Source organism: Ornithorhynchus anatinus, chromosome 7 (assembly GCF_004115215.2).
Source record: "Ornithorhynchus anatinus isolate Pmale09 chromosome 7, mOrnAna1.pri.v4, whole genome shotgun sequence".
Classification (NCBI taxonomy): domain Eukaryota; kingdom Metazoa; phylum Chordata; class Mammalia; order Monotremata; family Ornithorhynchidae; genus Ornithorhynchus; species Ornithorhynchus anatinus.
Genome location: NC_041734.1, coordinates 59163746 through 59181168, shown reverse-complemented (window position 1 = coordinate 59181168; position 17423 = coordinate 59163746).

Below are 17423 nucleotides of genomic sequence, written 5' to 3'. Positions count from 1 at the left end.
GAGATGAGGGTGCCTGGGGAGAGGGATCAGAAGCAGACAAGACTTTCTGGGAACACCAAGGCCATTTCCCCCAGGCAGCTAATCCACAGAGTCCCTGGGAAGATCAGTCACGGGTTTAGATGTCCAGAAGAACCTGGGGCAGGGGAGTTGGCTTTAGCAAGCTCCTGCTATGGACAGGAGAGGCAATGAGGTCCTTGGAGTTGGCGATGGCGATCTCGGGTCCTGGGCCATCTCTGGGCTCGCTAAAATTTTCTCCTTACAAGGGCTTTTGTGGGCAGTCCTCAGATGCTTCACTGCTGGACAGAAGGGGTGGGGATCAAGCAAACTACATATACATGAGCCCAGGGCAGGCAGCCAGGGCCCCACCTGGGAGGTGGGAGGCAGCCCCAGGGGTGGTTGGGGGGATGAGTGGAGCAACCCCCAGTCTTGGGGGTTGAGAGAGCACCAGTGATGGATTAACTTGGGTGCTCAGGTTGGAGCAGGGCTAGAGGGTGGATGGGCTTGGAATGGCCACAGATGATGCACAGAGCAGATAATCTTGTCACAGGCCAAGAGTGTCTGAACTGCTCCCACTACACTGTTGCACCACTGCGGAAGCGGAGGATGACTCACATACTTTCCCCACAGGTCTCCCGGTCAAACCCTAAGTGCCTGCTGGACCCTGGGAATAGCTTCTGTGAGGGCCAAGCTGAGGGCAACTTCACCAGCCCCCAGGACAAGAACAGCTTCTACATCACACCCAAGGGCAGATGTTCAAGCAGAAATGTCCACCAGGCCTGGACTCCTACTCTTCCTGCTCCAGCTGCAAATGACCCTGAGTCAGCCCTCTGTAGATTCCCGGTCCCTGACCCAGGCTCTAAGCTCCCCTTCTCCCAAGAGCAGAACAGAAGCTGGAGTGCCAGCTTAGCTAACACCTGGGCTGTTTTCTCTCTTCATCTCCAGTTCTCAGCTGGAGACTTGATCTGACCTACTTCCCCTCCTCCTTGGCTCTCTGACTTTGGTCAAAAAATAAATTATATTTTCTCCTTGAGTGATGAAATTTATTCACCCTAGACCCTCGGTGTTCCCACCAGAGATGCCTTAGTAGGCCTGGGGGCACCAGCTGGGGGGTGCTCAGCCCAGTCCTGTTGGCAAGGGGTGGGGCACCAATCTGCCTCTTTCAGGGGGGCTTTAGGATTTTCCCTCTTCCTCTCCACTGCCCAGTCCAACCAAAATAAGGCACAGAAGGGAAGAGAGGGATGGAATGCTCACCTTAAATTTGACATATCCCAAATTGAACTCCTCATCTTCATCTTCTCCTTCACCTCATAGAGGACACCACCACCACCATCCTCCTGTCTGAGGCTTGTCACCTCTGCATTAACCACAGCTCCTTCTCCTCTTTTAACCAACACATTTTGTCCTTAGAAAATCTTGCAGGATTTTCTGCCACAATTCCAAGATCCATCCCCATCTCTCTATCCAAATGACCACTACACAGTTCATATCCTGCCCTGCCTACTGCATTAGTCTTCTTGTAGATCTCCCTGACTTCAGTGTCTCCTCTCTCTCGACCATACTTCACTCTGCTGCACAGATCATTTGCCTAAAATATCATTCTTCACACATCTCTTCACTCCTCAAAAATTTCCAATTGGTGCCCCGTCCTCTTGTTTCAAGGAGAAACTCCTTACTATTGACTTCAAGGCATTCATGTAGCTCTCTTCCTCTTACACATCCATTCTCTTCTCCCACTACAGCCCAGCTCAAACTCTTCAATCCTCTCAAATTAATGGACTCTCCCTGCCTCATTTTCCTTTCTGTCCTTTCTCCGACCTTTTGCTCACACCTTACCTTCTGCCTGGAACTCCTTCTCTTTTCACATCTGATTAATCACTTCCCTCGCCATCTCCAAAGACCTTCTGAAATCACAACTCCTCCAGGAAGCTTCCCCAATTAATTTCTAATCTCCCCATCTTATAACCCCCAAAACTGCCACTTTGTTATTTCTGTGCCACTCAAGCGCTCCTAATGTCAATCAATTGTATTAATACAATGCTTTCTGTGTTCAGAGTACTATACATATCTTGGGAGAGTACAATATAACAGAGTTGGTAGACACATTCCCTGCTCACAACGAGCATAAAGTCTAGAGGAGGAGGCAGACATTAAAATAAATTATAGATCTGTACATCTGTACATCTATACATCTGTACAAGGCAGTAGGCAGTGGGCACAGGAGAAGGCAGAGGGCAGAGGAGAAGGCAAAGGGCAGAGGGCAGAGGAGAAGGCAGTGGGTAGAGGGCAGAGGAGAAGGCAGAAGGCAGTGGGCAGTGGGCAGAGCAGAAGGCCACGCCACGTGAAACCCCTCCACCATGTGCTACTTCAAACCTCGCGCACCATTCTCGCGCGGACCGGTCGGGTGTCACGGGATCACGAAAGTGCTTACTGATTGGTTACTGTTACTAGGTGTGCCTAGCCCCGATTGGGTGCCCTGTACCAGCAGGGGGTTTCGCCGTACCAATAAAGCTGGCAGGGTGGGCCGGGATCGGGGCGCTGCGGTCACTCGTACCCCACTGGGGTGAACGGGCCGCTCGCCACTTTCCTACTGTCCTGTTCTTTGACCCGTTCTCTTGGAGTCTTTCGTCTCTTCATCGACTAAACGAACCCTTTCTAATTTGTCTAATTTTTGTCGATAACAACATAAGTGCTGTGGAGTTGAGGGTTGGGAGAGTGAACAAACAGTCCAAAACCAAGAGCAAATACAAGCACAAATCTAGCCGTGATGACATAGTTTACATAAGCTATCACTTCCTCCTATCTGTAATTCATTTTTGTGTCTGACCTCCAACCACGGAACTGTAAATTCTTTGAGGACAAGGATCATGTCTTCTAATTCTATTGTATTCTCCAGGGGTTTAGTAATTCCTGTTCTCTGCATACAGTAGGCACTCAATTAGATTGAGTGATTGACTGAACTAAGATAACACTAGGAGACAGCAAGCACACAGAAGAATCATCACAGTTTCCATGGAAGAATCATTACAGTTACCTATGCCAAGTTAACACACAGGTCACTCTCATCTACCCCTCACTACTACTACTGTTACTATTAATAATAATAATAAGAAGTGATATTTTTAAGCACTATGTGCCAAACACTCTTCTAAGAAATGGGGTATGTACAAGTTAATCAGGATGGACACGGTCCTTGTCCCACATGGGGCTCACAGACTAAGTAGGAAGGAGAACGGGTATTGAATCCCCAATTTACAGTTGAGGAAACTGAGGCACAGAGCAGTGAAATAACTTGCTCCAGGTTACAGAGCAGACAGGTGGAGGAGCTGAGTTTAGAACCCAGGTCCTCTGACTTCCAGATCCATGCTCTTTCCACTGGGCCACTCTGCTTTCCTATCATGTTTTATCAAAGGTACTTGGGCTAAGCATCAAGCCTGTTATATGCCTACCTCCACCTGCTAGTAATAATAGTAATTGCATTTATTACATGCCTATAATGTGCAAAGCACTGTACTGAACTCTGGGAAGAAGGAACGTAGAGGAGAACTAGACATCTAAGAGTGAGTGGTATGTGGAGGTTGGTGACAGACACATAAGGAAAGACATAAACATGAAAATATAGGAAACAAGGAAGATGCCAAGTAAAACAAAAGCGGTCACGCACTGTGGCTGGAGGAGCAGCGTTTTGGTCCCCTTGTGGCTCAGTCCCATGACACAAAGGTCACGGGCCACAGCCATGGCCGTGGTCTTCCCTATGTTCTAACAGTTGAAGAGCCCTCGTGTTCCTTGTGTTTGAGTCCTTCCAGAGCTGGAGTGGGGGCCAGTGGGAGTCTGATGGTATGCCAGGTTGGGGGATTCTCTGCTGTTCTAATTTATTTCATTAATTATTCCATTGATTAAGCATTCCCAAGTGATAAAACTCTATGTTAAGTGCTGCGGTAGGGTGAAGATTATCAGGTCATAGATAGTCCGATTTTAAGACTTACAAAATGAGGTTCAGTGGGGAGACAGACATCTGCTTCCTTCTGGTTCTTACTTAAGGGCCTGAGGTCTTCTTTCATTCATTCAATAGTATTTATTGAGTGCTTACTATGTGCAGAGCACTGTACTAAGAGCTTGGAATGTACAAATCGGTAACTGATAGACACAGTCCCTGCCCTTTGACGGGTTTACAGTCTAATCAGGGGAGACGGGCAGACAAGAACAATGGCAGTAAATAGAATCAAGGGGATGAACATCTCATTAAAACAATAGCAGATAAATAGAATCAAGGTAATGTACATCTCATTAACAAAATAAATTAGGGTTGGTGCTTCCCAAGAGGTGGGACTAGTTAACGTGGCTGGGGCTAGAGCCTGGGCCTGGGACTTGGAAGGTCATGGGTTAAGCCTTTCATTCATTCATTCATTCATTCATTCATTCAATAGTATTTATTGAGCGCTTACTATGTGCAGAGCACTGTACTAAGCGCTTGGGATGAACAAGTCGGCAACAGATAGAGACAGTCCCTGCCGTTTGACGGGCTTACAGTCTAATCGGGGGAGACGGACAGACAAGAACGATGGCAATAAATAGAGTCAAGGGGAAGAACATCTCGTAAAAACAATGGCAACTAAATAGAATCAAGGCGATGTACAATTCATTAACAAAATAAATAGGGTAACGAAAATATATACAGTTGAGCGGACGGGTACAGTGCTGTGGGGATGGGAAGGGAGAGGTGGAGGAGCAGAGGGAAAAGGGGAAAAAGAGGGTTTAGCTGCGGAGAGGTAAAGGGGGGATGGCAGAGGGAGTAGAGGGAGAAGAGGAGCTCAGTCTGGGAAGGCCTCTTGGAGGAGGTGAGTTTTAAGTAGGGTTTTGAAGAGGGAAAGAGAATCAGTTTGGCGGAGGTGAGGAGAGAGGGCGTTCCGGGACCGCGGGAGGACGTGACCCGGGGGTCGACGGCGGGATAGGCGAGACCGAGGGATGGTGAGGAGGTGGGCGGCAGAGGAGCGGAGCGTGCGGGGTGGGCGGTAGAAAGAGAGAAGGGAGAAGAGGTAGGAAGGGGCAAGGTGATGGAGAGCCTCGAAGCCTAGAGTGAGGAGTTTTTGTTTGGAGCGGAGGTTGATAGGCAACCACTGGAGTTGTTTAAGAAGGGGAGTGACATGCCCAGATCGTTTCTGCGGGAAGATGAGCCGGGCAGCGGAGTGAAGAATAGACTGGAGCGGGGCGAGAGAGGAGGAAGGGAGGTCAGAGAGAAACCTCCGCAGCACCCCTCACTGAGGAGCTCAGCCTTTTGGACTCCAGTTCAACACCTCTCTGCTTCCGTCGGGAGCCAGAATAGAACTGGGATTATGCCCTCAGCCCCTCCTTGCTGTTCTACAAAGGCAAGTAGTGCATTGAATAATAATAATAATGTTGGTATTTGTTAAGCACTTACTATGTGCAGTGCACTGTTCTAAGCGCTGGGGTAGATACAGGGTAATCAGGTTGTCCCTCATGAGGCTCACAGTTAATCCCCATTTTACAGATGAGGTAACTGAGGCACCGAGAAGTTAAGTGACTTGCCTACAGTCACCCAGCTGACATGTGGCAGATCTGGGATTCGAACCCATGACCTCTGATTCCCAAACCCGGGCTCTTTCCACTGAGCCACACTGCTTCTCTAAAAGCAGTGTGGTTTAGTGGAAAGAGCATGGGCCTGTGAGTTAGTGGGCACAATAATAATAATAATAATAATAATAATGGTATTTGCTTAGCACTTACTATGTGCCAAACTCTGTTCTAAGCGCAGGGGTAGATACAAATCCAGTTGTCCCATGTGGGGCTCACAGGCTTCATTCCCAATTTACAGATGAGGAAAATGAGGCACAGAGAAGTTAAGTGACTTGCCCAAAGTCACACAACTGACAAAATGGGCCCAATCCTGGATCTACCTGCTGCTTGCTGTTCGACCTTGGGAAAGTCACTTAATTTCTCTGTGTCTCAGTTCTCTCATCTGCAAAATGAGGATTCAATAGGGGTTTTCCCTTCTCCTTAGAATGTGAGACCCATGTCAGTAAGTCAGTCAGTTGTATTTATTGAACACTTACTGTGTGCAGAGCACTGTACTAAGCACTTGGGAGAGTACAATATAACAATAAACAGACACATTCCCTGCCCATATGTGGGACCTGATGATCTTACATCTACTTCAGCACTTAGTACAGTGCTTAGGCCCTGGTAAACACTTAACAAATTCTATAATAATAACTTTTATTAGTAGTAGCATTAATGCTACTACAGATAATAATAAATGATGTGCCTAAAGAAGTCCAGAAAAGGGAAGTGGCTTCCCTGAAGTCACATAGCAAGTGAGTGGACCTACCCAAAATAAAACAGGAATATGGAAGGAATCAGTCCCGAATGAGAGTGGAAGACTGACTTTGCTTGCACAATAAAACTCTGTGGAAACTAGAAATAAGCTTCCTGTTCTTAATCCTGCATCTGAAGCAGTCATCACTGTCCCCCCAGACTGTAATAATAATGATAATAATAGTAATAATGGTATTTGTTAAGCACTTACTATGTACCAGGCACTCTACTAAGTGCTGGGGTGAATACAAGCAAAGAATAACAATAATGATGGTATTTGTTAAGTGCTCACTACGTGCCAAGCTCTGTTCTAAGCACTGGGGTAGATACAAGGTAGGTTGTCCCACTGTACCGGATGGGACCGGAGCCTGCGTAGACTATCTGTCCCCTGTATATCGATTATTACGGAATACCGAAGAAAGAGGTGGATAAGTCCAGGTTGATAGTTTATTTAGAGTGGAACGTGGCAGCAGGGAGCTTACTCACAGAACAGCACCTGGCTCGATACTCCCTTCCAGATATCTCTGGGGCCCCAAGATTCGCGAGGCGATATGTTCTTGGCGGTCACTCACCGTGCGGTCTTGTTGCTGCCGTGGGGCCTCCTTCCTCCGGCAGGTCCGTCTTTCTCCCACCCGGGGTTGGTACTATCCCGGCATTGTGCAATTAGCGAGGCAGGATGGAGCGGGGGTCAGCCTTGACTGTGTTAGCCCAAGTGTTTCCCATGGAGTCTGACCATACACCCACATGGGGTTCACAGTTTTAATCTCCATTTTACAGATGAGGGAACTGAGGCACAGAGAGGTGAACTGACTTGCCCAAAGTCACACAGTTGACTAGTGGTGGAGCCAGGATTAGAACCCACGACCTCTGACTCCCAAGTCTGTGCTCTTTCCACTAAGCCACGCTTCTTCTCAATCAGTTTGGGTGCAGTCTCTGTCTCACATGGGGCTCACAGACTCAGTTCCCATTTTACAGATGAGGGAACTGAGGCCCAGAGAAGTGAAGTGACTTGCCCCAGGTCACATAGCAGACAAGTGGTGGAGTGGGGATTAGAACTCATGACCTTCTGTAAACTCCTTGAGGGAAGGGATCGTGTCTACTAATTCCACTGCACCCTCCCAAGCACATAGTTTAGTGACCACACGCAATAGATAGTAAAAACAGTTGATTAATTAATTGACTGGAAACTCTTGATATGTGGCAAATCAGGTGCCTAAGGAAGATCAGAGAGGTGAAGTGATTTCCCTGAAGTCCCAAAGCAAGTGAGTGGGGTTTCACAAAATTAAACTGGGAATACGGGAGACATCAGACCCGAAAGAGCGTCAAAGCCTGACTTTGCTTTCACAAAGAAACTGTGGAAACTGGAAACCAGCTTCCTGGTTCTTAATCCCCTGGTTGAGGCAGTCATCCCCTGGTTGAGTGCAAAGTAGTACAGTACTTTGCATACCGTGAGTGTACAATAAACAGAACTGATTGATTGACGGAGCCCGTTCTGTAACGGTAAATGCGTCCTTAGTTTCGAAGATGGCTCTGCTGACCTTAAGGGTTTGGGTGTCTCTGAGAGAGCTACTGATACTTGGGCATCCTTGTACACTGCGTCTGAACATCGGTTAAGGTTCTGTCCTGCCACCAGCTGGGCACATGCAAAGAGACTTGCTAAGCTAGAGGAGGTGTTTGGAGGTCAAAGACCAAAAAAAAAAAAGCTTACTTAAATTGCTTCCAGCTGCCCTGCATCGGGACGGTCTTTACAAGGACTTTAGGGAACATATTTAAGAAGTAGAAGATTTCATCCCTGCCTTCAAAGAGCTGGCCATTATTCAAACCAATAGTCCTTCCATCCCAGCATTCTGTCTAAAGTGTTGGTCACGGGATGCTTCTCCCCCTCCAGACTGTAAGCTCGTTTTGCTCACTTAACTTCTCTAGGCATCAGCTCATCTGTAAAATGGGGATTAAGATTGTGAGCCCCATGAGGGTCAGGATTTGTGTCAACTGATCTTTCAGCTGCAGGGGCAAAGCTCGAGAGGGTGACCAGGGCGATGATTGGAATTATAGACTTTTGAGTGTCAGTGCAGAGTCACTGGAGGATCCACGCTGTCTTCATGGCTGAGGACTGGCCTTACCTAGCTTGGTTCTATGCCAGATGAGGCGGGGCCTATCCCGTGTGCTGGTTTCTCTAGTTCCAGGAAAGAAAACAAGGTTTGATGTGGGGTCTGAAATCACTGAGGGCTATCAGATGGCAATGGATACTTGTGGACCTTGGCTTTTTCTAACCCAGGAAAGGGTGTGCGCCAGTGATGCTGAAAGCCTGGTCCCCATCTGAAGGAACACCCCCCACTTCAATCCCAGACCACACATCTTTCCTTTGTAGAAATCCCAGGACAAAGAGGACCTTAAGGCTGTAGGAGGACCCCTCGGTCCACCTGCAGTGTGACAAACTCCGGACCTGTTCTGCCCTGCCTCCCTGCATCTCTTCTCAAACCACGGGACCCAAACCCATGCCAGGGCGGAAATATCGCCAGGCTTAGGGGGAAGACTTTGGCTGGTTCGCATTAGCAGCTGACGCAGGCCGGGTGGGCTGCTGGAGCCTAGGACTCACTAGAAAGATACTTCTCTGAGCATCCAGTTATACCTCTCTGGGCATTCAGTGGTTCCTATGCCCCCAAACCCGAATCTCTGAAGTATTTCCTGCTAGGGGCTTTGGAGGACACCATATCTTATCTCTCAGGAGTCCAAGGGCAGGAACCGTACCCACCACAGACAACCTTGAGCCTACAAAACACAGGCTGCCCCGCAGCAGGACCTGCCCAAGTCATTAGCTTGATCAACTGGGACGCTTGAGGACTTTCGGTGGGTGGCCTGTACTAGCCATAGTAGAGGTCGTGGCAGAGGATAACCACGGCTCCTACCGTCAGGGAGCTGCCAAACTGGAACGTGGCCCTCTTCTGTCCCGGGCTGGAGCCGGATTCCCACTTCCCCTCTATCTGCGGGGGCCCTGCAAGGCTCAGCTCTAGGCTCCCTACATTTTTCAGGCTACATTCATTCCTTGGAGAACACTCCAGTTTCCCGGCTTCCATCTACCACCGCTTTGTGGATGAGAACCAAGTCTGCTGCCTAACCCTGGCCTCTCACCGGTTTTCCGGTCTCACCTGTCCTCCTGCCATCAGACCTCTCCCCCCGGGTGATCCACCAGTATCTTTCTTTTTTTTTTTGGTATTTGTTAAGTGCTTATTATATCTCAAACACTGTTCTAAGTGCTGGGGTAGACACAACTTAATCAGGTCAGACACAATTAAACTTGACATCCCCAAAAATGAACTCATCTTCCTGCCTAAACACTCTCCTCTCCCTAACTATCCCATCACTCCCGGCAACACTACCTTTTTCCCTGTTCCATAAATTTGCAGTCTTGGCCTCATCTTTGAGGCCTCTCTCTCTCTCTCTTTTATCTCCCACATTCCATCTGCTTCCAAGTTCTGCCACTGTGTCTTTTTGGAATATTTCATGAGAAGCAGCATGACCAGGTGGAAAGAGCACAGAGCTGGCAGTCAGGAGACCTGAGTCCTGCCTGCTGTGTGACCTTGGGCAAATCACTTCTCTTCTCTGTGCCTCAGTTTCCCCAGATACCAAATGAGATTGAATCCTTGTTCTCTCTTCCCCTTAGGCTGCGAACCCCAGGTGGGGCAGGATTGTGTGAGACTGTATTGTATCTATTCCAGTGCTTAGTACTTGATTTACTGCTGTGCCCTTGAGCAAGTCAGTTAACTTCTCTATGCCTCAGTTACCTCATCTGCAAAATGGGGATTAAGACTGTGAGTCCCATGTGGGACAAAATTCTTGTCAAACCCGATTAACTTGTTTCTACCCCAGTGCTTAGAACAGTGCCTGGCTCATAGTAAGTGCTTAACAAATACCATTAAAAAAAAAACATTTGGTCCATAATGAGCATTTAACTCCCTCTCAGGGTCGCCCCTGGAGAATTTCCAGTAATCTACCAGTCTTGACTACGGGAGAGAGAGTGAAGAAGAGTCATAACCATGCCATTCCTAGCTTGGGCAGTGGCTAGCGAGTGGAAGGGCATCTGCTCCAAGTCAAAACTCACCTATGTAGGGCAGCAGCGGCTTGGGAGACAGTCAAGGGCAAAGATTCAAGTTTACTGCGCAGAAGGAGGCAATGTAAACCAATTCCATATTTTTACCAAGAAAACTCTCTGGATCCACTGCCGGAACGATTGCAAATGGAGGTGTTGCGAGCTGGGAAAGATGTGTCCGTGGCTTTGCTGCTGGTTGAAAATGACTCAACGGCATAATACAAGAGCATTTAACAAATAGCGTTATTATTATCACCATTATTATTATTTATGTGCTCCCTCGTCTCCAACACCAGTTACCTCCTGGCTGAAACGGCTTCTTTATTTATTTTCCTCTCTCCATCTTCTCCCCTCTTCTTCTTAGTGATAGTTGGAGTAACCGCAGAATGAGTAGTAGTAATAGTACTGGAAACAGCGTGGCTTAGTGGAAAGAGCCCGGGCTTGAGAGTCAGAGGTCATGGGTTCTAATCCCACCTCCACCACTTGTCAGCTGTGTGATTCTGGTCAAGTCACTTCACTTCTCAGTTACCTCATCTGGAAAATAGGGATTAAGACTGTGAGCCCCACATGGGACACCCTGATCACCTTGTATCCCCCCAGCACTTCATACAGTGCTTGGCACATAGTAAGCACCTAACAAATACCGTCATTATTATTATTATTGAGTAATCTCTTGGTATGATGCACTGCTCTAGGCATCTGGGAGGTACAGAATTACTAAGTGACATTTTCTTTGAACACAAAGAACTGACAGTAAATCAGTGATATTTATTGAGTGCTTACTTGATGCAAAGCACTATACTAAATGTTTTTGGGCATGGAGAGATCTCCAGGCAGGGGCGCTCTCCAACGGACCGGCGTTCAGGCTCCTGGGCCAACCATGAGTTGGTCTTCCCCAAAGGTGTCTAAGTGGGTCTCGGTTGCAACTTGCAAGTGAGTGGACACAGGATCGGGAGAGAGACTCTGGGTTTCAAGCTGAGAACCGGTTTTTTACGTCTATGCAAGACAGCAGTTGTGCTTAGCAAAAAGGATACAATCTACAGAATTGCAAACAGCAAGCGCATGAATGCACAGAGGAGCCAAGGATCAGTCCCGACAACCTAATAATTATGGTATTTGTTAAGCACTTACTATATGCCAGTCACAGTTCTGAGCTCTGAGGTAGATACAAGATAATTGGATTGGACACAGTCCCTGTCCAACATCGGGCTCGCAGTCATCATCCCCATTTTACAAGTGAGGGAACTGAGGCACAGAGAAGTGAATTGATTTGCCCAAGGTCACACAGCAGATAAGTGGCGGAGCCAGGATTAGAACCCAGGACCTTATGACTCCCGGGCCCTGCTCTAACCACTATGCTATGCTACCCCTGCAGGGATTACAAAGGATACAGATTACAGGCATGCGGAGCAGGCCCAAGGCAAGCCAGGGTCAGCCATCTCAAGTTTCCAGACAGGACGTGGTGCATCTCGGATCTTGAACACTTGATGATAGTGGATCTCGGGGTCTAGAGTGACACTTGCATCTTTACACTGTGAGCCCATTATTGGGCAGGGATTGTCTCTGTTGCTGAATTGTATATTCCAAGCACTTAGTACAGTGCTATGCACATAATAAGCCCTCAATATATACAATTGAATGAATAAATGGTACTTCTGGCAGGGATGGGCAGACCCACGATAGCTCCAATGTGGCAGATGTGAAAGATAGCACCAAGAAACTCATGACTGGGGCTTATAAATACTCCCCATGGTAGTTTTTGTGCTGAGGCTTTGGCAGGCAGGTGGAGAGTTTGGGTCTCATTAGGGTCTGGTGGGTGGTAATTTCAGCTGGTTCAGGAAAAATGTTCTGCCTTAGATCCTATTTTGGCTGGGATGTTGCTCCCTGATACTGAGATGCTTGAAGCATTTAGCAGTTTCAGCAATACTGAGCCACAATGTTCTTTTCACCCACACTCTTCCGGGATGACCACTTCATTTCTTTCCTCCACAACACTAAGCACTTGGGAAAGTACATTACGGCAGCGTTGGTAGACGCGATCCCTGCCTTCAAGGAACTGACAGTCTACTCTACTCTGGAGAAGCAGCGTGGCTCAGTGGAAAGAGCCCGGGCTTTGGAGTCTGAGGTCATGGGTTCGAATCCTGGCTCTGCCACTTGTCAGCTGTGTGATTGTGGGCGAGTCGCTTCACTTCTCTGGGCCTCATTTACCTCATCTGTAAAATGGGGATGAAGACTGTGAGCCCCACGTGGGACAACCTGATTCCCCTGTGTCTACCCCAGGGCTTAGAACAGTACTCTGCACCTAGTAAGCGCTTAACAAATACCAACATTATTATCATTATTATTACTCTAATCCATTTTATGAATCAACGTGTGGAACACATTCCCAAAACACCAACTGGTGGACACCTCTCTCCTCCTCAAAATTCCCCACTAGGACTCTCCAACAACAGAGGCTGACCCCAAGTCTCCACCAGCTGGCTGCCTCCGGCACAGCTACCCTTTCCCCTATACTCCAATTCATATCTTTAAATTATTTATTACAAATTATTAACTTATTGGTTTGTTTTAATGTCTGTCTCCCCCTCTAGACTGTAAGCTCACTGTAGGCAGAGAACCTGAGAAGCAGCATGGCATAGTGGGTAGAGCACAGGCCTGGAAGTCAGAAGGACCTGGGTCCTAATCCCAGCTCCACCATGTGCCTGCTGTGTGACCTTGGGCAAGTCACTTAACTTCTCTGGGTCTCAGTTACCTCATTTATAAAATGGGGATTAAGAGCGTGAGCCCCATGTGGGACAGGGATTGTGTCCAACCTGATCAACTGGTATCTTTCCCAGAGCTTAGAAAAGTGCTTGGCACATTGTAAGTACTTAAAAAAATCCATTATTATTATTTTTATTACTATTATTAACCTCTCTACCGACTCTGAATTACACTCTCCCAAGTGCTTAGTACAGTGCTCTGCACACAGTAAGCGCTCAGTAAATACCACTGATTGATTGGTCTATCCTTCTTCCTCCTGCTATCATTATTTTCGATTCATTTTTGCTGTCGGTCTCCTCCATTAGATATTATTTTGTTCCCACTATGGGTCATTTCTTAAACATTAACACGTGTACGTATTTACCCATTCTGCCACTTTTCCTTCCTCCCCAGCCTGTAATTTACTTTAGGTCATTCTTCCTGCTAGACTGAAATATCCTTGAAGATTATATCTAGTAACTCTTTTGTACTCTAATCCCCGCTTGGCCACTTGTCTGCTGTGTGACCTTGAGCAAGTCACTTCACTTCTCTGGGCCTCAGTTACCTCATCTGTAAATTGGGGATTGAGACGGTGAGCCCCACATGGGACAGGGACTGTGTCCATTCCCTGCTCCCTCATAGCAGGGAATTCGTGTCTTGTGTCTTGTACTCCCTCAAGCATTTTGTATCAAATAATTAAGAGAAACAGCAAGGCTTAATGGAAAGAGTGTGGCTCTGAGAGTAAGGGAACCAGTTCTAATCCTGACTCTGCCATTTACCTGCTGTGTGACCTTGGGCAAGTGACTTGGCTTCTCTGGGCCTCAGTTCCCTCATCTGCAAAATAGGTATTCAATACCTGTTCTCCACCTATTTAGACTGCGAACCCCATGTAGGTGCTGATGATCTTGTATCTACTACAGTGCTTGGCACATAAGTGCCTAACAAATACCACAATTAATGGTATATATTGAGCACCTACCTTTGCAGAGAACTGTAGTGCTTGGGTGAGTAATAATAATAATGGTATTTATTAAGTGCGTACTATGTGCCAAGCAGTGTTCTAAGCGCTGAGGTAGATACAAGGTTTTCAGCTTGTCCCACGTGGGGCTCACTGTCTTAATTCCCAATTTACAGATGATGTAACTGAGGCATCGAGAAGTGAAGTGACTTGCCCAAAGTCACGCAGCTGACAAGTGGCAGGGCAGGGATTAGAACCCATGAACTCTGACTCCCAAGCCCGTGCGCTTTCCACTAAGCCACACTGCTTCTCTCCTAAAGGTGGCATTCATTAAGCACTTACTATGTGCCAGGCACTGTACTAAGCACTGGGGTGGATACAGGCAAATCGAGTTGGGCACAGTCCCTGTCCCATGTGGGGCTCAAAGTCTCAATCCCCATTTTACAGATGAGGTAACTGAGGCCCAGAGAAGTGAAGTGACTTGCCCAAGGTCACTCAGCAGACAAGTGGCCAAGCCCGGATTAGAATACAAAAGAGTAACTAAATATAATCTTCAAGGATATTTCAGTCTAGCAGGGAGAATGACCTAAAGTAAAATAATAATAATAATGGTGGTATTTGTTAAGTGCTTACTATGTGCAAAACACTGATCTAAGCGCTGGGGGGGATATAAGGTGATCAGATTGTCCCACATGGGGCTCACAGTTTTTAATCCCCATTTTACAGATGAGGTAAGTGAGGCACCGAGAAGTTAAGTGACTTGCCCAGTCACACAGCTGGCAAGCGGCGGAGCCGGGATTAGAACCCATGACCTCTGACTCCCAAGCCCGGGCTCCTTCCACTGAGCAGTACTGCTTTTCCAGGCAGGCAGGGGTGGAAGGAAAAGTGGCAGAACAGGTAAATATGTACACGTGTTAATGTTTAAGAAATGACCCTTAGTGGGAACAAAATAAAACACTGATTGATTGATTGATCATGCAAGAAGGGCTTTGAACTCCTAAGTAAACTCTTTCCAGGAAACACTTGGATGGGATCTCCTCCTTGCTTCTCCGGCCCGGAAACCCCGGATCTCTTCATTCATTCATTCGATTGTATTTATTGAGCGCTTACTGTGTGCACAGCACTGTGCTAAGCGCTTAGAAAGTACAATTCGGCAACAGAGACAATCCCTACCCAACGGACTCACAGACTAGAAAGGGGGAGACAGACAGCAAAACAAATCAAGTGGCGAGGCATCAATAACATCAATATAAATGGAATTACAGATATATACACATCATTAATTAAATAAATAGAATAATAAATATGTACATATATACACAAGTGCTGTGGGGTCGGGGGCTAGAGTAGAGGGAGGGAGTAGGGGCGATGGGGAGGGGAGGAGGAACAGAGGAAAAGGGGGTCCAGTCTGGGAAGGCCTCCTGGAGGAGGTGAGTTTTCGGTAGGGTTTTGAAGGGTGGGGGAATGAGCTAGATCTCTTCCAAGTGATATCTTGGATTATCGTGAGGTAAATCTGGGAGGGATGAAATCAGGGCAAGAAGGTTTACATAACTCTCGAGAGGTTTCCTTTTTGGGCTTGCCTTGCACTACTTTAATCTAAAGTTGAGTCTCCATGCCCACCTGCAGCAGCTTTTAAGAAGCTGAATGACCCTTCTCAAACCTCCTGCTGAGAACACAGCCTACCTTGTGGTGAGGGGAAAGGAATAGGGAAGTGACCCTTCTTTTCTAATATTGTGTTGCCATCCCAACAGCCCCTCTTCACACCCCCTTAAGATGGGGATCACATTCCAGTTCTCCCCCTCCTGCAGGCTGAGCCCCAGCCGATAGAAGGAGAATACGAAGCAAGACCGTCCCGACTCAGCCTTTCCCCCCGCCACCCCCCAGATACCGCAGGGCAGAGAGGGTGGTGGGGATGGATAGAAGGGGCTATCTTTCCTGAAATGACTGACAACATAATAATAATAACAATAATAATTGTGGTATTTGTTAAGCTCTTACTTTGTACCAGGCACAAAGGTAGAAACAAGCTAACCGGGTTGGACACGGTCCGTGTCCCACGTGGGACTCACTGTCTTAATCCCCATTTTACAGATGAGGTAACTGAGGCTCAGAGAAATGAAGTGACTTACCCAACGTCACAGAGCAGACAAGTGGCAGAGCTGGGATTAGAACCCATGCCCCGCTGATTTCCAGGCCTGTGCTCTGTCAAGTTCTCAATCAGCCAATCAATCGAAGTCCTCCTTTAGCACTGTGCGGTTCCATGAAGCCAATGCAACTTTATGGGCAGTGATGATCCACGCAACTTTTGCCCGGAGGCCATCATGGGTTACAGAGTCCCAGCATGGCAAGCTACTGATTTACCGGGATCCCGCTGAACTGAGCTCCTGGGAGAGTCCCATAGAGAGAAGTCATGATCCCTGCCTTCTGTAGACTGTGAGAGCCTTGTGGGCAAGGAACATGTTTAACAGTCTGGTACTAACCTTCTCACTCGGGTGCTAACCTTCTCACTGTGTCTCATTCTCACATCTCATCTCATCACTTCTCATTCTCACGGCTGGCCCACGTCCTACCTCTGGCCTGGAATGCCCTCCCTCCTCAAATCCGCCAAACAGTCACACTTCCCCCCTTCAGAGCCCTACTGAAGGCTCACCTCACCCAGAAGGCCTTCCCAGACTAAGCCCCCCTTCTCCTCTGCTCCTCCTCCTCTCCCCAGTGCCCCTCCTCTCTCCCTTTGCTCTATCCCCCCACCCCACAGCACTTGTGTATATACGTACTTGTGTAGATATGTACATACTGATAATTCTATTTATTCATATTAATGATGTGTATATCTATATCTATAATTCTATTTATTTATATTGATGCTACAGTAGAGAAGCAGCGTGGCTCAGTGGAAAGAGCCCGGGCTTGGGAGTCATAGCACATGGGCTCGAATCCCGGATCCAACGCTTGTCAGCTGTGTGACCTTGGGCAAGTCACTTAACTTCTCTGTGCCTCAGTTACCTCATCTGTAAAATGGGGATTAAGATTGTGAGCCTCATGTGGGACAACCTGATGACCCTGTATCTCCCCCCAGCGCTTAGAACAGTGCTCTGCACATAGTAAGCGCTTAACAAATACCAACATTATTATTTACTTGTTCTGATGCTTGTCTCCTCCCTTCTAGACTGAGAGCCTTATTGTGGGCAGGGATTGTCTCTATTTGTTGCTGAATTGGGCTTTCCCAGTGATTAGTACAGTGTTCTGCACACAGTAGTGCTCAATAAATACAATAGAATGAATGAATGAACAGGTCTGGCTTAGTGG